A 25,157-nucleotide genomic window follows, 5' to 3' on the forward strand; every position below is an offset into this window, starting at 1 on the left:
TTCGTACCTTTGGTTAAAAAATACTAATATATGAAATGAAAAAATGACTTAGAGTGGTTAAACTGTGACAAAATTTGGTCTCAGTTCTTGGTTTTCATGGTATTTCTCTGGTGTTGGAATACATGAAGCTTTGTACTCTCGGTAACCCCCAACAGTTCGGATGCTCGTGCACTTCCGGAACTTTCGTAATGCCTTTTCTGTGCGGGGCGCGTGCAGGGACCGAAAGCACCGGCCCTCCTCTTTTAGCAAGAAAACTGATGAATGAGTGAAAGCGGCCAAGCCTTACCCAGCATCTCATTACCACTCCCGAAATAAAAGCTTTTGTACCTGGAGAGACTCACCGCAGAAACGTGGACGGAAGGTGAGAAAAAAAGAAGCGGTTTTTATTTCTGCTTTTGTTTTTTCTTCCTGTGTTTTTTTTCTTAAGTCTGAAATGCGGAGCGTCAATTAGGCTCCAGACAATAGAGGAACATGCTGCACTTGTGCACCTTTGCTTCCTTCAGTCTGCAGTGCTGTTGCAGCCTCCTTCCGTGTTATGAAACAAGCACGCGGTTTTTCCTTTTTCACAACAAGCCCCTCGGTACAAGCCGTGACCGCGGCTCCGATGGAAGCAGCGGGACACCCGGGCAGCAAACTCAGTGACACATCTGTGAGGTTAAAGAGCCCCGGTGAACAGAACCAGCTCCTGAGATGTGTCTCTGTTATCTAACGACCAGTTAGGCTATGGGGGCAACCAGAGTGGCTTATGTAAAGAGTTATGTATCTATGTAAATTAACGGTTAAATGTCACGACAGCCGCCTTATACTTCCATAAATGTGTGAATCTGTCCCGGCCATTAACGTTCAAAGTCCACTTGAACCCCTAAAGTTGTTCTAAGTTCAATGGGGCAGTGAAATGAAGCTTGGGGGTTGCAGTAGAGGAGTTCAGAGGTTAAATAACAGACTGAGCATCGAGAGGGCTCATGGCTCTGTATGGCTCTTCTGAAGCATCCAGCTGACTCATCACTTCCTCAGTGTGGAAGTAAGATCAGCTGGAATCACAGACATTACTGTTACTGTGAAAAGTGTGATTTCATGAAGCATACCTCGTGCTAGCCTTCACACTGGAAAAAAAAAAAGAAATCCTATCAAGTGTTTTTGTCTTGTTTTCAGTGGTAAATATCTTTTTAGACTTAATATGTGCCACATTCCCCTGAGCAGTTTATTTTTGAAGACTAAAATGAGGCTTGAACTGTTTGAAAAAAGTTAAAAAATATTCCAATTTAATAAGAAAAAAGTTACTTGTTTCACAATGTTATTCTCGTTTTAAGCATTTTTTTTTCTTTTCTATTGGCAACGGAAGCGTATTGCATTCACTTGAAGAAAAAAAAAACAACTCAGGTTTTTCAGAGTAATTTATTCTTTGGTTTGTTTTTGTGGTAATTAATTTTGTTTTTCTGATTAATATTTTTTTATTGGTTTGTTTTTTGTTATAATTATTTCTGTTTTTATGAGTATTTTTTTTTCTGTTTTCAGATTACTTTTTTCCTGTTTTTGGGAGTTATTTTTTTTCCTGAAGTATCGAGATACTTACAAATCCCGCGAGATCCTCCAACCTGCTGTTTTTCGTGGTAATTTTTTCCTCCTGTTCTTAGGAGTAATTTTCTTCCTGAAGTATCGAGCTACTTCGAAATCCCGCGAGAACCTCTAACCTGCAGACGACTCCCGTGGATGTGTGTGCTGATTCGTTACCACAAAAAAATTACTCAGAAAAACAGAAATAATTATAACAAAAACAAACCAATGTAATAATTATAACAAAAAAAAACAATAAAAAATATTAATCAGAAAAACAAAATTAATTACCACAAAAAACAAACCGAAGAATTAATTACTCTTTTTTTTTTCTTCAAGTGAATGCAATACGCTTCCCTAATTGGCAGATTGTTTTTTTACTTGTTGCAAGCAATTCAGACCTCATTTTGTCTTCAAACAACTCAAAACAAGACACTTTCTCTGGACTGACCAGTTGAATGTGGCTCATATCAAGTCAAAAAAGACATTTCCTCCTGAAAATAAGAAAAAAAAAACACTTGATAGGATTTCAGTTTTTCCAGTGTAGCTCACTGGTGAAGCCTCCTATCAGAATCAGAGTTATTACTTATCAGTGTGAAAGATAATGAACTGCTTTACAAGTCAACACACAAGAGTTTCTGACTCAGAGTAAGTGTTGGAAATATTTCTTTTTTTTTTCTTTAAAAGCACCACGTGCTGATTGGTTAATGCATTCACAATGAAAGGGTACAAAAAAGAGTAATATTACCCACAATGCATGTCAACCATAGTTCTTTCAGGGGCCACAAATGTTTTTATGATTAGTTCTGTAAAGATTTGGTAACTTCTGAGTGTGAACGAATACTTGGTTAGACTACATTTCAGTGCTCCTCCCTGTTATGAATCCTCTCAGAGAAGATTCTAGGCTTGTTAAATGCAGGAGAGACGGAGGGAGACACTTAGAGCGAAAGAGAAAAGTGGAAAAAATGAGAGACAAGCCTTTGAATCAATACCCAACACGCCTTCTTGTTGAAGTTCATTCTGGTCAATTGAGGTTACTGTGGGTGTTGGCTCTTTATAGATTTCTGTCTGTTAGACTGTGAATATGAAATATCAGACAGAAAATGTTATTCACTTTAAAGAATGCAGATACTCACTACTGGAAATTATGATTTTTTTTACCCTGTTACAAAACAAATCATCTGTTTTGATTGTTGAAAAAATGAATATTTCCAGCTAACAAAATAAAACCCAAGTTTTCCCTGAAAGCACTGACACTGACTTCTTTGAGACTTCGCTGGAGGGAGTTTGGCGAATCTGATTCGTTGTTGTTGTATTTCCAAGTCACATACTGTACCACGCTGAACGACCTGTGAAAGATCATGTTCTAACAGTGTGACTGTCTGGCTCGATGTTATCAGTGTTGATTTAGGGAGTTTTCTTATAACATGACTTTGGATCAGGTATCCAGAAAAGCACTCTAGTCAGGCGTAACCTAAGCTGATGGATTTTTTATGTAATCTTTCCAACAGCTTGAGAAAACACAACATAAACAGTGACGCATGAAGTGTGTGGATTCTGCTTTGGACTTTGTGAAAGCTTTAATCATCGCTCTGCTTCTTTTAACATCTTTACACCCTGAATTTTGCTGTTTGAAGGTGTCAGTTTGCTTTTTATTCTCCCCCTTTACAGCTAGTATTAGGAGCACAGTGCATGTTTCTTACTGCAGACAGTCTGGACTGTCAGCTTTGAACTTGAGTTATGTTTGAGTTTTTCAGTGGACATATGTGTCTAGTTTGGAGATTTACAATAGTCTGCCACATTTAATAATGTTTTCATTCTGCAAACTCCCAAGTCTTAGAAAAAGATGTCATTTCTCATTATGTACGTGTTTGCGTGCGTGAATTTTTAAACAGTCTCATATTTGGTAATCTGTGCTTAGTGCATTATTATTTAGTTGCTGAAATGTGTTTTCTGTTAAGAAAGTTTCAAAAACAGATGTTGGCAGACTGCTGCTCGAGGTTCAAACACCACTTAATGTAAGTCTGGTTTTAGCCCAGCTAAGACCCACATCCTGTTTATTTTGATGTTTTTGACGTGTCTGCAGCAGTGGTCTGCTCAGATGGACTGCGCGGTAACACTAGGTACAACGTGTCAAAGTGAAATGAGCAGTTGAATTGAAGGCGATAGCTCCAGTTTTTGTTGAATTATCTACCTGTAGACTTAAACTGAAGCAGCATGGCGTTTTGGGATAAAACTCTTTGATTCTTGATTTTAATCCTGGTTTCCTGGACTGTCAGGCTGATACTGAATTTGCTCGTTGACACAGATTTTTGAAGGTACCACAGCTCAGACACAGCTTTTTGTCTTCTCTCCAATCAATTTCTGTTGATTTTATGAAAAAAGGCGCCATAAGACAGGTGTTTGGTTTCTCTCTATTCAGTGAAGCTAATAAAAGATAAAATCACAGTCACTGCAGATGCTTTAGTCTGGATCTGTTGCTGGGAATAGTTTTTATAGTTAAAATATATTTTAAAAAATACAGAGCATGTGGCAGCATCTTAAAGGGACAGTTCAGTTTTTATGAAGTAGGGTTGAATCAAGCAGAAGCCCCTGGTCTGAAAATATGAAGCCCATGTGGAAATGCTTAACAACATAATGATGCTGTCTGCAGAAACACCGGAAACCACAAACACATCAAGCCAAAAAGCCAAATTTTACAGCATTAGTAAAAATGTTACTGTAAGGTTCAATGTTAGTTTCCTTCCAGCACACTCTGTGCATAAAGGGACTTTTTTTATGACTCTTTATTTTCAAATAGGGCTGCAGCTATCAAATATTTTAGCATTCGAGTATTCTACTGAAAATCCCATTGATTAATCGAGTAATCGGATAAAATACATTTCTGTTTAGTTAAAGAGCAGTTGTTTTTCAAATGATTTTTTTTTCTTTAAGAAATAGAATTTTCTGATACAGCATGTCAATAAGAGCACTTGCTTTGGTAGCTCCAAAATTTGTAAACACACTTTGACACATTTTTTGTGTCTTGTACATCTCATCAAATGTTGTGGACCCAAATGGCACCGTTTTCGTAGAATGACCCATTAGTCTCCAAACCCCAGAAAAGAAGCTAGATTTGTTGCTAGTTGCTATTTTGTATAAGAGGTAGCTTGAGGGGTCTGAAAACTCTCTTAATATGGCCTCAGCTCTATTTGAAATACCACTCTTTGATCTTTTTTTTAAATTAAACGATTCCTCGAGGCGGAGAAAATTACTGGAGTATTTTTTGTAATCAAGTACCTCGAATTATTTGAGGAATCGTTTCAGCTCTATTTTCAAAGCTATTACACTTTTCTCATTTAAAGGAATGGCTAACTTTAATAGGCAGGCATCCTGTATCTGTCTGCAAAAAGGCTTAAGGCCCCCGTCTTCACCCCATCCAAACTCAAACAAAGCTAGGGTTGAGTTTAGATTCTCAAATCAGGCCCCTGTCAGGATGGGCCCCCAAACTTGAAGAAAGTCTGCTTCCTATCCGCCCACTGGCCGATCAATCAGTGCCGATTTTCCTTAATTTTGGGAGATCGTGATCAATGATCGGTGATCGGTGACCAGCCCATCCTTACATATAAAACTGATCTTATATACCTCCAAGAAGGTCTGACAGCCAGCATTTGTTGCTTTTTGCTCTGAGATCTAAAACTCAGGACACTTTATTGGATGTTTAAGTTAAACACAAAGATTTTCTTGTTTCACAAGTACTGTACAATGATTTTCAATAAAATACTATAGGAACATTGAAGGTATATGCTGTCAGTTATAAAAAATAAAAAAATAAAAATTGGTATTGGCCCAAATTGGTATCGGCAGATCAGGCTTTTTAAAGTGGTGATCGGTGATCGGCCAGAAAATTGTGATTGGTGCACCCCTAGTACAAACACATCATGGGGGGTACTTGGAAACATTTAATGATGTATTTCCATCTTGGAAGTACTGAGATCAGTCAATAAAATGATAAGTGTGCATTACAACTCGTTTCCCCAGTGAGACATAACCTGTGGCACAGCCGCATCAAAATCAAAACAGATGCTTATCTGCAGCCGGGCAAATAAGAAAGACAAGCAAGATCAAGTGTCTCATTAAAGCTCAGATAATGGATGAAAAAAGCAAAACTGCTAAAGTGAGTCTGAATATTATTTTGTTGAGTGTTAAATGCCTGTTTAAAGGGGATTTTTTCAATGGAGCTCCATTTTTTGTTGTAAATGTTACAAGAGTTATATACAACAAAGGCAGGTTGATTAATTTGATTTCATGTTTATTTAAAGTATTTATTCATATTGAAGGTAACATAATTTATTTTTACTTGAGTTCAAAAAAGAAGAAGAAAACACCAGTGAATTAAATGTTCAAATTAAGGAGATGAAATTAAATGGTTTCAATTTAATGACCAGTTGTGTCACATTCTACTTTTGAGGAATCATCAACAGGCAAGAGCGAGGAGGTACTCATGATGTGGCAAAAAGGATCAGGGGTAAACAAAACATAAACTGTTGGGTACCACTGGTTTAAGTGTATTTTATGCAAAAATAATTCAACACCCTCTGTATCTACTTCAGAAAGCCACTTTGTTTGGTACTCTTTGGTGGACGTGGCTAAGGATGCACCAAAATAAAAATCCTTGACCGAAACCGAAAATGAGGAAACCTAGGGGGAGCACAGAAACTATGAAAGAAAATAATCTAACAGTTATTATTAGCACCATTCTGTAGTTGAAGACACAGTGTTTCCCTGCCATTATAGCGAGGCGCCCCCCCTGGCCCCCAGAAGTCAAGTTTATTTTTATAAAGCACCAGATCACAGCACAAGTCATTTAAAGTTGCTTCCCATATAGATCCGGTCCATACCTTGTTGTTTTATTTATCAGACTAAATAGTCTTATGTTATTTCTCTCATTGACACAACAGGATGCTCTTTTCATCTCTTTATCTCTCTCGCCCCAAGACATGCAGACACACATGCTTACACACACACACACAGGTGTGCACACTCCGTATAGCGGACAGAGAGTCAGGAAAAATAATGTCACAGCCACCAAAAGAAATGGGCAGGGCACATAAAACGGTGCCCATCTTTGTGTCACTGCACACATGCTGACCACAGATTTTGCTTTCAGGTGAAAATTTTGCAGGCTTCCAAGATAAAAATACTTCAAGTTGATATAGAACTTTGCCATTTTGACGGCAGCGTTGGCATGTAGTCAGCTGTGAACTAGACACAATAGAATACCATTATAGACTACAGGACACAGGGGAAAACAAGAGTTGAGAGGCCAGTAGAGAGAACCTTGACTGCCCTTTTATAAATAACACAAGGTATATAATTAGATTTGAACAGCATGAGCAACATGAACAAATGTGTGCGTATAACCTTTTTCTCAACACTTAAAGTCAAATGAATGTTGTGGATTCCCCGGATCATAAACTGCTGGGCAGAAAAGGGGCTGCACCATGGATGCAGATGAAAAGGCACTTTGACTGGTGTTGGTCTCATCGACCGTGTATCTCTAAACAGCAGGGGAGGGCAGGAAGCACCAGCGTCTGTCTGACCAGTCCTTGTGAAAACAGCAAGGCGGGGGGGATAGATGCTGGGCGGCGCAGTCTGACTGACCTCTTCTGCTCGTAGTCAGGGACGAGTGAAGCCTCACAGCAGGGTGTGGAGATAGAAGATCCAGTTTTACCCTCACTCCTCATGTGTCTGAACCACTGGAGCAGAAAGGGAGGGTGGATGTGTGGAGGAATGTAGGGCGACTTAGACAGCGACCTACGCTGCCTCTCATGTTTTAGTAATTATTTGAAACAACATGTAGGGAGCAGACAAACCTCTGTGTGTATAACCAAGTACAATTTGCTTGGTTTGCTTTTCAGAGACTTTTACATTTTTCATAGGAGAGGAAATTTTATGAGCATGGTCAGAAGTCTGTAGCTGCCTTTTTCCTCGACAAGAGGTGAGAATTTTTTTTAAAAAAAAGGTGTACTCCACTGTAACTTCATGCTCGTATTCAGGGGCCTGAAACCAGAGCTGGAATGAGGTGATGAGGGGGAAAGTTGGATGTAGAGATGAAAGCGATGACAGCAGCAGGAGACTCAGTTGTCAGAGCAATGGTCTTACAACTGAAAGGTCAGAGATTCAATTCATAATCCTGACCAACTGTACCCAGTGGTGACATTTAGGTTGTTAAATAATAGAGAAACCTCTACATATATGACAGGATTAAATGAAAGACTAGAAACCAGCTTCTTTAGTGCATATAAAGAGAAATTAGTCTCCTCTCTCATGGTCTGAAAAAGAAAATGTAATAATATGCTGTTTTTGTGTTTCACAGGCAGGTTTCTAACTGAGCTGCAATGCAGGGAAAGTAAGAAGAGTGGTAAAACTTGTACTTAAAATCGTGCTATCTCGGAAGATGATGTACTACCTATTAACGCAGTTTAACTCAAACTGTTTAAAGGGACTGTATGCAACTTTTGACGTTAAGTTGATTCTGGTGACCCCCTTACATCGGAGATCCTCGTCAGATCTGCATCTGCTCTGTTGCAGTTTGGCTATGTTCTTCCTAGCCTGTCAACTACAGTGGTCGGTAGGTGCCTGTATCTATTGTTTCTCGAGTGTCCGCTTGAGGCTGGCTCCGCAGGTACTGGAAGCCACATACACACCAAGCCAAAAAAAGAAGTTTTCAAAGCAGAAATTAACCTATTTACAGTCTGTTCAAAAAAACATCTCCTGTCTGAATCACTCAATTTACAATCGGCACACACTGTACGAGGGTGAATTTTTTTCTAACTTGGCAGTTTAGAGGATATTAAGGTGCCCAATCACGACTGTATGTGAACCCACCATTGGCCGCTATAGCTGATGTGCTTCATTTTCTGCTTCAGAAACAGACGGGTGACGTCCGGGAGTTAGTAAATGATTGTTTTCCAGAATTTCATTAGAGGTGTCCCAGTCAGATATTGATATCGGATATCGGTCCGAAATCAGCAAAAAAACAAGTATCGGTATCTTAACAGAATGCATCTAAAATCTCAGAGATAAGCAGTTTCTGTTACCCATTGGTTAATAATTAACGGGTCCATTTTTCCTCATGCCTACTGTTCCTGACTACTGTTCTTTGTTTGAATAATATCACCGAATCAAGCCTTTTCTAACATGACAGACATACTATAAAATAAATGATAAAAGTATGCATGTTTAGTGCTGATATCATATCTGATTAATATCGGTATCGGCCAATACTCGATGCTGCAGTATCGGTATCGTATCGGAAGCGAAAATGTAATATCGGGACATCCCTAAATTTCATATTTATGGCCACAACACAACAGAAGTACAGCCACAATCGGAGTTAAGAGGACAGTTGTCCTAACAAACACAGAAAAGTTGTGAAAGGGTTAGGGTTAGGGGTTAGTAAATGATTGTCTTCTTTTATTACCTCAAGATATGATAAATAAAGCTTTATTGCTAACATTATGATCTGACTGATTGAGCTAAATATAAGATGACGTATTTTCCGTAAATAAAAAATATAAGTACTATGAAAGATATTACAAAGTGGGAGCTCTATCAAGCCTTATTTATCATAGATAAGGTTAAAAAAGAAAAAAAAACTTACTTTTACAACTTTTCTGTGTCTGCTAGGATAACTAACCTCTTTTATCTTCCATTGTGATTCTACTTCCGCAGTGTTGTGGCGTTTACTCTTGCATTTGTGTTGTGGCTTGCGAATCATCTGACAACTACCGGCTCTGTAGTTGACCACATAGACTGTATAATATAGAAACAAAGTGTCAGTGATGTCATCTATCTGTTTTGTATGTGGAGTTATGAAGCCTATCATCCTTGGAAGCAGTATTTGACATGCTCAGCTCAACCTAGCTTCTTTCCAGGTGGTGTCAGGTAAAGGGACAAGCTTTGAGCCTCCTCACGAACAGCTACAGGGTGCCAGCTGAGCTGTGCTTCATAACCGTAATATCCTCCAAATTCTTGGGTAGTGAGAAAATTTAGCCCTGTACAGTGTGTTGGGTTAGAGAATTGATCCATGACACTGAGGCCATTTTTTGTACCAGGATGTAAACTTTGATTTTTGCTGTAAAAATCTGCTTATTTGAATTGGTGTGAATGTGACTTGTGGTACATCTGGTGCAAGCCTCAGGTGGACACTTGAGGAATTGCAGCTTTTAGTGCTTTCACATTTGCTTTGTTTCTCACAGCAGGAAGTTGACTCTTGTCAAACCCACTGACTATGATGTCAGCAGCCAGACCAGCGCAGTGAAAAAAACCTGCGTTTACACAGAAATGCTGATGGACTGAAAAGGCTGTAGTAAGCATGCCAGACCTGTAGGTGGTGCTACAACTGTCTTGTCCAGAAGCCACTTTTGGGAGATCTACACCGAAGTAGAGTTGAGCCAGTCATCTGGTGTATTGGGGAATACTAAGTTAAAAAGTGCAGCAACAGATGCACATTTTGTATAAAGACAGTCAGCAGATACAGCAGATTGAGCAGCACAAGCACAACATGGTTGTTCACGACAATCGTAACAACGGTACGGTTGTCCTGTTGTATGTGTGTGCGCGAGGAGGAGTGTGAAGTCAGTGCTTCCACTGAAAACACCGGCTTACTGTTTACACGGCAACGGTGTCGGTAGTGTTTCAGAAGAATCCCACTCTGGAGGCCGTTTTCAAAAGTCTGCGCTTTAGGTGTGACTGTGTAGGCTGAATGTTGTTTCCATGTAAACGCGAGGCTGAAACGCAACAAAACTTTTGCGTTTCAACTCTCAAGTCCAGTTTGTTTCATGAAGTGTACAGCGCTCGCTTCATGATGACGTAGGCGGCCATGCATGGGCCTCCAGTCCGGTTCATATTGAAGTAGTGTGACTGCAGGCTGTATGGGGCAGTGGGGTAACGGCACTGTTGGGGGTTGGGGCACAATTGTGCTTGAGTACCGTCAGGTATGGATGGCTGTGTGACTGCGCTGTGAGTCACAGGACCAAGGATTCCCCACTCTTCCCTTCCCCCTGTCATGAGCTCCTTTAAAACATTTCAAATCTGGACTCTAGGCCTGGCTTTGCTTTTTATGATGGCCACCATGATGGTTTGGTGATGTTTTTGTAGTTAAATAAAATATATTTTATTCTGAAAAGCAATATTTACTGTTGTTTCATTTCCTGTCTTTCCCCAACCCTAACCCTTTCCCACTCAGTCTCTCATTTATCGTGGCTCAGTCATCCAGTGCCACAATGGAGCAGAGATGGACCAAACACGGATCTAGTGGAACTGAGCTGTTTGAAGAAATCATCATCTGAAATGATGACTGCATTTCCCATGAGCTCTATCACATCTGTTGTAAGGATTTGGCCGTTGACAACCTTTTGGAGGATGCAGAGTGAAAGTTTCATTTCTACATTGGAATAATATGGGCGGCAATCAATTCAATAACTACAATCACCTTGAAAAGTTTGCTGCTGTAAACAAATAACCTGATAAGTCTGGGGGAAAGCTGTCCAGCCTTTCTTTGTACAACTTTCTAGAAGCAGGAATAGTTTGAGTGTGTGTTACAGGTGTTGTCAGGCCTTTTATTCTGTCGGTGGCAGTGAGATGAATAAAGGCGTTTGTAACATCTGAGGGTATGCAGACAGAGTTACACCTTCAGGCTCAGAGTGGGCGGATAGGAAGGCAATGACTGTGTATTGTTGTTTTTTTCCCTCAGGTCTGTTTTTCCTTTAATGGAAAGAATCTAGCACGCTGCTGTTGTGGAAAAAGAAGTCCCTTCGGGGCCTCATCCTGCGGAGGATGTGTAAACTTTTAATGATTTAACATCAGTGTTCTCTTCGATTCTCACTCATAATTCTCTCTTCAGAGACAAGGCTTTGATTGATGAAAACAAGCTGTTTGGATTAGTCAGATTGATGGCACTAGATCTCTGGGTGCAGAGGGAATTGTTTCTTGCTCTGATCCTTCTTTGATCTGTTTGCTTGTAGCTTCATTTGAGGAAAGGGTGAAGAGATTGGCTGAAGTGAGGGCCATGTTTTTGTCCCCTGTAAATGCTCTTATTAGAAAGCTTTGAATGTTTATATGTTAGAGAATTGAGTTCCTCATTGTATGGCAGTCTTTGTTTTTGAGAATAATGTGTTTGGAAAAGTTTAAGACACTTGTTTGAAAAAAACTTCTCCTACTTTCTGTCTCACAGAAGGTAAAAAATTTGAACTGAGATTTTTATTTAGGTATTGACTAATGTGTGGTCTTGCTTTTTTGGAAATAAACATTCAAATTTTCTTTGTGGTTTCAACTTTCAAGGTTGTTAGGAATCAGTGATGCCTGTAACGCGTTACTCTGATTTGACCACTTTTTTCAGTAACGGGTAATGTAACGCACTACTGTTTCCAAACCAGTAATTAATTAACCAGATTAAAGTCACTGATCCAAATCACTGTGTGTTACTCTTCGTTTCCCTTTTCTTGTTAAGAAATCTATATGCTTTTTTTTGTGCGTCTTGGGGAGTGACAGGAGTTGCGTGTTCATCATGTTTTCAGCACTCTGTGCTGGCAGTTTTCTTAAGATCTTTGACTGAAACATTTAGAAATCAAGTTGAGAGAGATCCACGCACTGCGGTCATAAACACTTGAGAAGTTGTTTGACTTTTACCTGGGGAAAGGTGAGTCCTGTATTTCACTGTAACTCCATCTATTACAAGAGCTGAACCCTCTGTTTAGCACAAATCCATCCGTTGAGGAGCAGAGCAACATAACATAGGCTACAATGAGGCACCCGGTGGCAAGCAGGGGCGTGCCCAGACTTTTTAGACTGGGGTGCCCTGAGCAGGATACTGAGGATATTTGAGCCCAAACATTTATTTTTTCTTATTGTATTACAAATACAAGATCAACAGACTACAGTAAAGGTGGATGATAAAGCCTCCAAAATATATCACAATATTTTAAGGAAATTTGCGATAACGAGATTTATGACCATATAGGGGAAAAAAACAAACTTATTATTAGTGGTTGCTACTTCTGAATAACAGCATTATAATTGCACACACAGTATGGAAGCCACTGTGTCAACCATTTACTTCTACTACACAAGCTTGTAATGTAAACATAGTACGAAAATCAGATCCAAAAGGAAATCTGAATTTTTAAAGGAGGAAAAGTTAATCTTACAGGTGAAAACTTCATACTTATTTATGACATGACAAATTCTTTCTATAAAGACACCAACATTAAGAGAATGAATGAATATGTTAAATCGAAAAAAAAAAAGGATTTTATTCTTCAATAAATTGCTATTTTTTTTACCACTTTAACACAGAAAGTACCCAAAATTGGTACCGTTGAGTACCGGTACCGATTGACAGGTACCGGGTATAGGTACCTTATCGTTTCAAATGTGAAAGGTACCCATCCCTAACCATAAGTCTAAACGTCTTTAAAGTTGTAGCAGTGCTCTCTGTGTCTCATCGTGCTGACTCTGATGATTTGCACTTCGCGTAAACAGACGTTCACGATGACATAGGCGAGCCATATGACACCTGCTAGAGACTGGTTCATATTGGAGTAGTGTGACTGCTGGCCGTACTCTCCAACGCGGAAATGGTGTTTGGGGGGGGCAATCATGCTTCAAGGAAAAGTTCGGTTTATACAGCTTTTACATTGTTTATAGAATGAAGTAGAACAAAATACTCACCCAGAAGGCTTTCCTGATCCAAGCAGTGCTTCGGGAGATATTTAGATCCAAAATCGTGCAGCAGACGTCCGTATAATGGGATCCATTGGGGCATAGACAGCGCCGCTCCTAAAACTGCATTGATCGTCCAAAAACTCGTGTTTTTCACCAATATTCCATCATGGTCCGCTCCGGGTTAGTCCTCTGCTGCAGTCTGTGTCACTCCAGACAGCGCTGTGTGGCTGTAATGACCTCTGAACTGACGAAGACTTTCTTTACGATTGCCCCTCAAAGAAAAGAGTCAGCTTTCCAGAGAGTACTGCGCATGCGCAGAATGGCACGGCACAGTTGGATGGCCAGTGTGACCACGCCCTAAATCCTCATGTGAGGACAAAGTTGATGCTGCTGTGCTACTTTCGCTCTTAGCCACAGTTTTGTACACAGCAGGGAGGGTCATATGTCACTGCAAATATATCTCCACTGTAAATATTGGGTAATGACAAATTTATATCGCCAAAAATATTATACTGGTGTTATCGTAGATTATATGAAATGGCTCACCCCTAAACTACAGCTTTAACAAAAAATGAAACTGATAAAAACCAAACTAGACTAAAACAGAGCATTTGAAAAGAAAATAATTTTAATCTTAAATTGAACTGAACAGTGCTGTAGTGTACCAAAAATAATGCTGTAAAAGCTTTTTTAGTTGTTTTTTGAAATTCAAAATGTAAAAAATGAATATTTTTGTTTTTAATTGTAAAGTACACGTTTTACAATAACCTATGTCTGCCTGTTACTTCAAAACAAAACATGTAGACTCATTATTCACTTTGACTGCATTGCACAATTTTGCCAAATTATGCAGCTTCAGGTGTTGTCGGCAGCTGCTAAAAGTAACTAATAAAGTAACTTGTAATCTAACTTAGTTACTTTTAAAATCAAGTAGTCAGTTAACTAACTAAGTTACTTTTTAGAGGAGTAATCAGTAGTCGGATTACTTTTTCAAAAAGTAACTGTGGCAACACTGCTAGGAATACATGAATTGTCTTGTTGATGTACTGGTCAATCTTAAAGCCTGTAGGATTTCTGGAGCCATCTGTGTGTGTGTTTGTGTCTGTATGTGTGTGTGTTTATTATTTAGCCTGAGTGGATGCACCTGCTATTGTTGACACTCATTTGTTGACTTTAATCCATGGCTGCACCTCATGCTCGTCTTTACTCTTAATTATCATCACCTGTGTGTCCCATCTTCATTACAGCTCTGTGTGTGTTTGTGTGTGTGTGTTTACGCTTTTCCATTATGTTATTCTTGTTTGAATTTTTTGGTCGGTGAATAACATCTGTGGTCAGTGTGTGTGTGTGTGTGGTGTGTCTTTCAGTAAATAACAGCATGTGTGTTTTTGAGGATGACTGTGGCCTCAGACAGGTGGAGCTCTAACAGAATCATAAAGTCTCAACGTGCTTCTGTATTTGGAATTAAAAATATAGATCTTTTTCTCCTGTTGTTATAAGAATGTGAAGGAGTTGTTGCTCTCAGATCATTTTGCTCTGCTGGTTACTGTAATCTGTTTTCATGCTAAAGACTCAGCTCAGGGGTCAGGGAGCATCTGTGTGGACAAGCAAAACACCATTTGCATAATGTTGGGAGCAGTTTTTTTAAACTGTCAGTTTTGTGCAATAAAGAGGGCCGAGGAGTTAAATCTTATGTTTTTTTTTACAACATGATGTGACATGATAAGTGCATATTCATCATCCAGTATAATAAAAAGGTCTAAATACAAAATTTGACAAATCTTATATGTAACATTTTTACTAACTGAGTGTTGAAAAACTAGAGTGCTGCTTTTTATTAATAATAATTTAAATTGAATTGTTAAAAATTGTCTAACAAAAATCTAGTCTTTTTTCTTCTTTTTTCTTAAAGCTCCTATAAGAAACTTTCTGTTTATGGTGATTATAGCACCCTCGTGGACAATGTGTTATCCCTTAAATCTGTACCAATTCTGTTTTTTACATGTGTGCGCAGGGCTTGACATTAACACCCGCCAACCTGCCATACGGGTGAATTTCAGCTGTGGTGGGTAACACCGTCACTCCTACTAGCCACTTTGGCGGGTTGAATTGTTTAATTGTAGTTTTCAGAAACAGCAGCTGAAATACTAAAGCTATTGCAGTACGAGATTAAGACACTACAACTCCCATGAGCACTGCCTGCACACAGTGTTTGTACATTGGTCCATTTGCGAAGTCTTCTGCTGACAGGCGCCCAGACGCGCTTGTCTCCAGCCTCCGTCTTGTACACCATGACAGCTCCAGGTGTTCAGGGCCTGATAACGTGATTTAAAAGTCCACTTGCGTCTTTTTTGTTTTCCATTGTAAACAGTTCAGGGATTTAAGGTACAAACTAGCGCCAAAACTCTTTTACTCACTCACTTTTTTAAAGTGGGGCCATTTATTGGATGGAGCTCAAACCAAATCATTCTAAAAAAATGAAACTTATGGTCAAGTGTGACTTTTATATGTTGTTTTTGTCTTCATGACACATTTTTTGACTGATAGGACTTCAAAAAAATGTGTGATAATACTACAGAGTGACTTATAGTGTAGACAGTATGGTACTTAGTTAATTACTGAAAAAGTACTGTTGTAAATAAATATTTAAGCAGACAGTGTTTCTAGCTAGATTTTTCAGTTTAGTTTTTATTTTTTCAATTAATCTTCAACCTTCACAACTTTTATTAAATTCAATGATAATCTCCTCCTTTTATCACATTGTTTCAATAGTCTGCATATTTTCATATTTAAGAAGCACAACCGTCAGAGCTGAATACCTGATTTATGTAGTCTTTATTTGAGCATGCACAGGGGTAATTTATGTTTAAAAAGGTTGTAAATCTATTTCAAGTAAACTTTACCATGTCATCATCCGCTTTGATCAAACTAAACATAATTATCCAAAAAACAAAATTGTGGCTAGTGAAAATGCAGAGTGGCTAGTAACTCAGAGAAACCACTAGCCACAGTGGCTGGTGAGCAAAAAAGGTAACGTCAAGCCCTGAGTGTGAGTAATGATTTCCAACAGGAAATCTCTTCGAGCTTTCTTTTAATAATCATCTGACATTAGTTCATTTTTGATGTGGAAAAAGTAATAGAAGCTGTTTTCAGCTAGCTGTAAATAGTGGTGTCTCACTTCAGTTCCCTCTTCATGGTTACAGGCATTGACAATACAAGAAAGACAAGGTCAGTCTTTGATTTGTGGGAAACTCCTCATATGTGTTGAGGTGACGCCTTCACATGACCTATGCTGTTCAACCAATAGAACAAAATCCTGAAGAGGTTCATACAAACAAACATAAGGTGATTAATGCTGGCAAGGAGCAGCCGATTCAAACCCAGGCGAAGGCTCGAGGGCTGGGCTAAAGCGTGAGACCTAACCACAAGGATTTCTCATCATCTGTGTTTGGAAATAAGATCACGTGCTGGGTGAATCGAGATCACAATCTTTTCAGGATTAATTGTGAAGCCTGTGTAGAATTTCCCGACATTAAAGTGATACTCCGGGATGGAACAAGTTGGGTCCTATCACAAGGTTTAGGGCAGAAATTACCCCTACAGCAGTGTTTTTGTGCAGCAGCGTGAATGCAGACCGATATCAGATTTTTTTGGTGGGAGTCCGTTTATTTGTGTTTTTGGTCAAGTGAAATATGGCCCTGTCTGAGTGCAGAGGAAACCAGCAGAGGAGCAGGAAGGGGGTGTTTGGTGCGAGCGCCCTGGGCTTCTGCTGCACAAAAACACTGCTGTAGGGGTAATTTCTGCCCTAAACCTTGTGATAAGACCCAACTTGTTCCATCCCGGAGTATCACTTTAAGACAGCCAATAACTAGCTAGTCAACTAGCTATAACGTAGTGGCTTCAGATCATCTTTAAAGGTCAAAAACAATTAAAATAAGATTAGCAGGTCAAACTTAATATCAGTTTCACTTTAAATTAGGGTCTTAAACTTGTTTGAATTGATGGAGCCATATGAAAAATGCAGCTTCTCAGACTGGTTACAAAATGATTAAATGAACAAAGTGGTTTTCAGTAAGGGCCTGAAACTGAAGACCTGACCTGACCCTTCTGTACCAATCAAGAGCTCTCCATTCTGTCTTTTTCTCCACTGTGTGTGCTGGCAGCAGCCGGACATGTTAGCCTTGTATTGTTGCTAAGTATGGCTATGTATGGTTAGGCACTATACACCCTTCCTCACATGCGTCCCCACATGAACCCTCATAAACCCTGTGAACCTGCTGGAGCATCCCTGATTGGCTGGAGATCAAGCAGCAGTATCCAATTGGAGACAGGGTGACATGGCACAGTGACTTCTGATCCCACCCTCGGGTCCTCTCAACCCTCCCCCCTCACACACACACAGGCTTGAACAGTATTGATTACCCCTGTGAGCTCCTGGTGGGATCTCATTCTCCTCATCTGATGCAGGAAAATCTGAGATTGAACACATTTTTTTTAGGTCTTTATATGTGACAAAAATAATTGAGGAGAATTACATCAATGTGTTAGGTTTGAAAACTTCCAGAAACACAGATCACATGATCACTGGTGCATGTGGTTTCTGTCTTTCACTCTGTGACGAAACAGCAGGCTGAAGGAATCACAGGTGGGTGGGGATTAGACGTGACACCCAGGTGGGATTGACCTGAGGGTTTACCTGCTAAAAATACTCCTGTAAGGGAGTCGATATAGGTCAGCTTTGTTTACCGATCCAGGTCTCTCCTGGGTATTGATGTGTTTGTGCTTGTGTGTGTGTGTTACCTCCAGGCCAGGGTATTAAAGGCAGGCTTATCCTGAATAAACTTGTCCGTGTAGGAGGTATTTACAGGTTCAGAGACAGATTTAGAACAGTTGGAGTCTAAATTGGGATGAGCAGGCTGCAGGTTGGAGCATTGTGTTACAGGTCAGATACAGTTAGCTCAGGTGGGGCCAGGTTTAGAAGAACTCTGAGACACGGTTTATTTTAGTCTGTGTTGTTCAGCTCTATTGAAACAAAGCACGAGTTACTCTTTAATCAGGTGCAATATTAATATATAGTTGTTTTTGGAAACAGGTGTTTAGAGAAAAGAAAAAGGGTGGAAGTGTTGATGGTTTGGTGCGTTGCCAACAAGTTTTGAAACAAGAGCTTAATGAATCACTAAGTATGTTTACATGCACCCAGCGTCCTATTAGGAAGCTTGATTGTGAAGTCACAGTGGGGGTCTAGTCTTGTCTGCGTGTACGTGCTGAAAAGAGGATCAGACTTCTGGCTGTGAACGCCTCACTCTACTTTGATAATGGGTGGCATTAGACGCATTTCCTAGAATTGTGCAAAACCTAAATATTGCAATAAAAAAATTCAATTGAGACACAAAAATTTCATTTATTTCATTTTCCACCGCTCATGGCAGCAGTGCCATCAGTGAAGACCAATGGCCCTTGTCCCTGGCCACTTCCACCAGCTCCTCTGGGAGATACCAAGGCATTCAAGACGTATAATCTCTCCACCGTGTTCTGGGTCTACCCCGGGGTCTCCTCCCAGTTGGACATGCCCGAAACACCTCCCAAGGGAGGCGTCCACCAGGCATCCTCACCAGATGCCTGAACCACCTCATCTGGCTCCTCTCGATGCGGAGGAGCAGCAGCTCTACTACGAGCCTCCTCCGGATATCCGAGCTACGAACCCTATCCCTAACTGTGTGTTCACACCAAAAGAGGCAAAAGCGGCAAGCACGCCCGAGAAATCAGACAGCGGCCAAAGCGGCTAAATATGTTAGCCCATTTGCGCCTTGGCACAGTGTGTGTGTGTGTGTGTGTGTGTGTGTGTGTGTGTGTGTGTGTGTGTGTGTGTGTGTTCTATAATCCTAAAGAAAAATACCCAGGAACCGGACTCATTGCTTATCTTTTAATCAATAAATGAAACCCCTGCGCAGCCCGTGCATATTCCCTGTTCCAAAATAAATCACAACCAAAATAAAACAACAATCTCAATGTTCATAAAACCAAAATCATGAAAAGTTCCCAAACTAGAGAAGAAATACAAGCTGTCCTTCTTCACACTATTTTAAACAGTCCTTTAATCCTGTTTTTTCCAGTCCTCTTAAGTCTGTAACACAAAAAGACGTTAATCCACAAGAAACTAAAGATGAATCCTCAAGGAAGAAAAGGGGTATAAAAGGGTAAAATACCAAAATAGCTTCGATGTCACCCCAATCCCAGGCAAGTGAAAACCATGTTACTGGTGTCCTGGGGCACAGTCCGGTAAGAAGCCATCCACGGAAGGATCCAGCGGGAGACTGTTTGGTAATAAAAGTAAAACTTAAATCGTTGCTGAAAAAAGTTAGCCTGGAGCCCTGGTGTCATCTCATTCAGATGAAGCAAGAAATCATTGCATGCTAGGCTAGGCGACGTTTTTGCCACAGACTACACTTCACATTGTATTTTCTGCTATTACTGCACATTTTTTTAACTCACCAGAACAATCTACCACCTCTGCGACACAATTTTTTTGTTGTTGGTCACGGTAGCTAAAAAGGTGGACATTAAAAAGAATAGGATGAGCCCGAACACAGTTTATGAGCTTTTCTGTATCCAAGATGTAACTAGGAACCAAAGCTACATGCGTTGTTCCTTAGGGCCCGTTCAGTCGAAGGACTCTCTACTCTCATTGGTTGCCATTGTTTGCCGCTGAACTGCGTCAACTTCTCATCTGGTGCCCCTTTTGACGCTTTAGCCGCTTTAGCCGCTTAGGATGCTTTGGCTGCTTTGGCCGCTCAGGACGCCGGGCTCTCACTAAACTTGAATTTACATCTGGCGTGCTTGCCACTTTTGCCTCTTTTGCCTCTTTTGGTGTGAACACACGGTAAGGCTGAGCCCAGGCACCCTGCAGAGGAAACTTATTTCAGCCGCTTGTATCGCAATCTGTTTTTTCGATCATGACCCACAGCTCGTGGCCACAGGTGAGGGTTGGAACGTAGAATGACCGGTAAATTGAGAGCTTTGCCTTCTGGCTCAGCTCACAACAACACTACAACAACTGCATCACTGCCGACGCCGCCCCGATGTGTCTGTCAGTCTTTCGCTCCATTTCCCCCTCACACGTGAACAAGACCCCGAGACACTTGAACTCCTCCGTTTGGGGCAAAGACTCTCTCCCAACCTGGAGTGGGCAGTCCACCCGAAAAAAAAAGCCCTTCAATTTATTCACTCTCATGAGGTGGTTTTCAAGAAGTTTGGATATTGAAGCTTATCACTAAATTGCAATTGAAACACCTTTTTCTTAAAAACACGTCAGCAGATGTGAATAACGGACGCACCTCCCTCACCTTTTTGGCCATGATCCCCTCCCAGAAGGGAAGGACAGAGGTATGAGAGAGCAGGCGAGCTGGAGATGACGATTTTCATCAAATATTTTGTTCCAGCCTGTTTGGAGCTGGCGTGTTACAATAACGTCTGTTGACGACATCAGCAACAACCGTAGCGCCCATCAAAATGACACTTCAGGCTCTCAAAATGTTGGGGTATCTGTGGTTACTGCCTGCTATAGTCCTATAGTTCCTTCCTCTGCAGTCTGCAAATTGAATCTCATGGGATGAAATTTTACTCAAGTTGTGAGCAGTTTTAGTTGTGAGGTAAACACAGGCAAGGTGCACTCGTACTAAATTGAATCTTCAGAAATGTTGCTTTTATTTGCTAAAAAGTGCAATGAAAACACAGCTAGTGTGTCCATTTTTGATTAGTCAAGCTGTGAACGTATCTAACCAGTCGAAACAGATCACCTTTTTGTGTTTTTCTCCCATCCATTAATTTATATTGTTTGTTGTTTTGTACTTTAGTGACCCTATGTGTGTCTATTGAGCTCCACTTAGTCCGTTCTCAGTCTGACTAAGCTGTTTACATTCAACTTAATAGTCCAGTCTCATTCTTACTAACCTCATAGTCTGATTTCTTTAGGTCCATGTAAATGTAATGAGTGAGTTGCTCAATAAAACAACTGATAATAATTTCTTGACCAAGAAGACTTATATCATACTTAACTTAATCCAAGGTGAGGTCTGGATGAGATTTTGCCTACCAAAAAATTTTGAATAGTGAAATATTAAAAACTTGTCAGAACTCTGGACTCTGACACTTTGATCAAACGTCAAAGTTTTGAGAGACTGCTACGAGCTAGAAAACAATCCCAGTAGTTCATCGGTAGCCATAGATGAGCATCAGAGTGATAGACAATCTCAGAAGAACTATTTTCTCAGTTTGTTTAACTTGCAAAACCAAATGTAAGCCTTTAGAAAATGAGTCAGCCAGCTGCATATTTAGAGCTACTCAGTGTCGTGAAACTGCTCACATAAAGGTAAATTTGATTTAAGTGAATTATGTCAACATTTCTGTTCTTATTCAGGTCTCATTCTTTCTTTGGCTTTACAGATGACAACTGAAAACATTCCTGATAGAAGCAGTTTTCTAAAGTTTTATCACTGTTGCCATTGTCACCATCTTTTGTGTTAGTGATAGGTGACTTTGAAGCAATCAATTTCTTTTCAGTTTTTTGCTGACAAGACAGAATCTTGCCCTATTTTCCCTGACTGAAGTTTCATAAACCTGGTTTATTCTTCTTCATTGACTGTTTTCTGTAGGCCCACTCTGTTGCGATGCACACCTCATGTAACAACTCATCAAACTGGAGCAAACCTTCATCTCCTGAACTTACATCAATGCAGGTATCACTTCCTAACATTGATCAGCATTTATCAGCTCTAACTCTGACATAATGTTCACACTCAGTTGCATAATTTCCTGTGCACCAGTCATCTCTATTGCACAAGTTGCACACTGGGGCAGGTCACAACATTTCAGCTTTGACACAAGACTAAAGTATAACTAGACTTTTCCCACTGTAATCCCGTAACAGCTTCACTATGAAGTCCCCCAATCACTACACCTTTGTCCAGTGCTGTCACACCTTTTTCAGCTAGCTGTCAGTATTTCCTGACTATCCAGACCAGCCTGAGGCCCCACTCACCTGACGTTTCACCCCAAAACCCTAAAATGCAGTGGAAAACAGTGTGTCACACGGAAACGCTTGGGGACTGAAAATGCTGTGGTTAGCATGCCAGGCCTGTAGTTGGCGTCATATCTGACTTGTCCAGAACAGATGCACATTTGGTTGAAAGACAGTCAGCAATCAGCAGACAGCAGCAATCAGCTGCCTACTGCACAACATGCAGTAGGCAGCAACGATCATAGAAACAGTACTGTTGTATGCACACAGCAGAGCATGACGTCAGCATTTCCACTAGGGATGAAACGGTTCTCAAAATCCACGGTTTGGTTCCTCACACGGTTTTAAAGTCACGGTTCGGTTTGGTGTGCATTGTTGTTGTTAAACACCTTTGTTTTTAACCTTATACCCTAATAATCTGAAAGTAAGTAGGGATTGGTACCTTTCACATTTGAAATGATATGGTACTGATGCCCGGTACCTGGCAATTGGTACCGGTACTTAACGGTACCAATTTTCAGCACTTTTTTGTGTTTATGTGTTAAAATATATCAATTTGTTTAATAGTAAAGTTTTTTTTTTTTTTTCAAATCAACATATTTATTCTTCAATATACAACCTTGCAATACTGTGTTCATGCCCATTATGGAAAATCACCCACTCTTCTACTCCCTCACAGTCACAAGGATGCATTTAGGTACCTAAACATGGTACCTTTTGATTCTACGTGAATCGGTACCTGGTACTTTTGACAGGATTCAGTCGATACCTTTAAAAGTACCTCATTTGATACCCATCCCTAAAAGTAACAGATTATTTCTAATAAATTATGTCACATATAGTCCTGAAAAACCTGAAAGAATGAGGCTGTTTTCCATTTCAAACATCATTAAATCTGAGTGAAACATTGCTAGTTTCAACATGCCAACTCTTCAGTAAGGAAAGTCACTATTGGCTGTCCCAGAAGTCCCTAAAAGCCACTAAATGACTCTGCTGTCCAATCTGCATTATAATCCATGTGCATGTAATTGTCATGGACTCTGAAAGAGAGAGAAATAACGTGGGAGACAGAAAGCAGGTAAAACACAACATCATGAATATGTTTACAACTACAAATTAACTTTCTTCAGTCCATTCTTGTTTTTTTTAATGTCAAAATATCAACCCTCTTCCTTTATGTGGGCTGGGGACCAACAGAAGTGACCAATAAACACACACGTGTGAGATTTCATCTGCTGTGAGTGAGGACTACGATGGCACATGCTGCTCATTCAGGCGATCAAAACACGCTTCAACGTCAGACTCCAAACTCCAGAAAAATAGAAAGAGTTGTCGTCTTTAAAAAAAACTCGCCAGAGGGGTCTGAAATCTAATCTAAAGTGCTCTGTGACAGCAGATCAACTCAACGCCACAGGTACACCCTCTAACTCTGCCTTCTCAACTCAACATGTAAACATCACACAAGCCAACCCACTACTGTTCCGCTGTATCCTTTGCTTCGTATTGCGCATCTGTATGATCGGAGCTACATACTTGCTTCAAAGTGAGCTGTAAAACAACAAAAAAAAGAAAAACACAAACCAAAAGGAGCATACACACCCCGAACCAAGTTAGGGAAACCAAACCAAATTGATTTTTTTCATAAACCGTTCATCCCTAGTTTCCACTGAAAACTCCAGCTTGCCGTTTACACGAAAAAGTGGCTGCAACATTAAAAAAAAATTAAATCTGGAGGCCATTTATGGTGGTTTCCGTTTTAGGTCACTTAAAACTCTGTTCCATGCAAATGAGAGGCCAAATGCAACAAAACTTTTGCGTTTCATCCTAACACTGTTGTCTTGTACGGCCCCCTGAGACAGAAGAAACATTTTTGCCACAGTGTCAACAGGCAGAGGTGAACTGGTGATGCTGATTGGAGTTTAAAACATGTGATCAAGGTTTAATCTAAGAGTAACTTAATTTTCACTTTAACTCGATGAGCAATAAACCATTAACTTTGACCACATTTGGGGGAAAAAAAAAGTCTGTTGACAGAAAAAAATAAGATCTGTTTCATTTTTTTTCAAAACACTGATTTTAACATTTCAGCTTGTTCCAGTTACTAATATGTTTCCATTTGACTGTTGACACCAAAATGAACATGTTTTTCCAAACACTTTTTGTTGTATTCTGCAAAAAAATAAATAAAAAAGAACAACAAAACCCCTCAGATACTGATCACATCAAGGCCTTGAAGTTTAAAAACACTTAAAGAGGGGGTATTGGGCATTACATGATTATAGCCATTAAAAATCCTAGTTTTTCTTACACTGGTCTTTAAAAACCCCTATTTCAACCCCGAATGCATTGTTCTTGCCGCTGTTTCTTTAAGGCTCCATATTCCAAAAACCCCCTTCCCTCTGATTGGTCAGTTTGTGGGGGTGATTAAGGGCAGACCTTGATTTTTGAGGCCCACCCCTCGGATGTAATGGTTTGAAAATTTGCATTTTAAGTCTGAACATCAAACATTGTTACTGTATATCCATGATTAAAATATGGAAGGACATAATATCCCCTCTTTAATGTCTGATAATGAATGTTATGTAATGTAGTGTTATAACATTTTGGATGAGCCGCCAATATGATTTAAATAAATTTAAAAAGTTGGTGAAAATAATTTAAGATATTTAGGCAATTAGCTCTTTCTCCTAATATGTAGGATGTGAAGTCAAGAGGTCAGATACTTTGCAAACATGATTTTAAACTTCCTCAGTCAGAATCAGACCGACCAAACTTTCCTTCAGCTCTGCCAAATAAATACCCACACAGGAGTTTCAATGCTTGCAGCATCGCCTCTGATAATGAAGACCACAGAGACTTCAAGACGATGCCTCAAATG

General features: G+C 40.0%; 1 protein-coding gene across 2 annotated transcripts in view; it reads left to right on the forward strand.

The window, feature by feature from the left end:
* Positions 1–213: 213 nt before the first annotated feature.
* LOC141799254 (helicase ARIP4-like) overlaps positions 214–25,157 on the forward strand; it is a 118,118-nt gene continuing 93,174 nt past the window's right edge. Inside the window, exons 1-2 of one of the 2 annotated variants that reach the window (XM_074681450.1) lie at positions 214–361; positions 21,915–21,998. The gene's annotated coding sequence lies outside the window, so the exon portion shown is untranslated. The remainder of the gene's footprint in view (positions 362–21,914; positions 21,999–25,157) is intronic. The other variant, XM_074681449.1, reaches the window with a different exon arrangement.

Source organism: Halichoeres trimaculatus, unplaced genomic scaffold (assembly GCF_033239565.1).
Source record: "Halichoeres trimaculatus isolate MK-OKI-2021-1 unplaced genomic scaffold, fHalTri1.1 fHalTri1_scaffold_11, whole genome shotgun sequence".
In the NCBI taxonomy this organism is placed as follows: domain Eukaryota; kingdom Metazoa; phylum Chordata; class Actinopteri; order Labriformes; family Labridae; genus Halichoeres; species Halichoeres trimaculatus.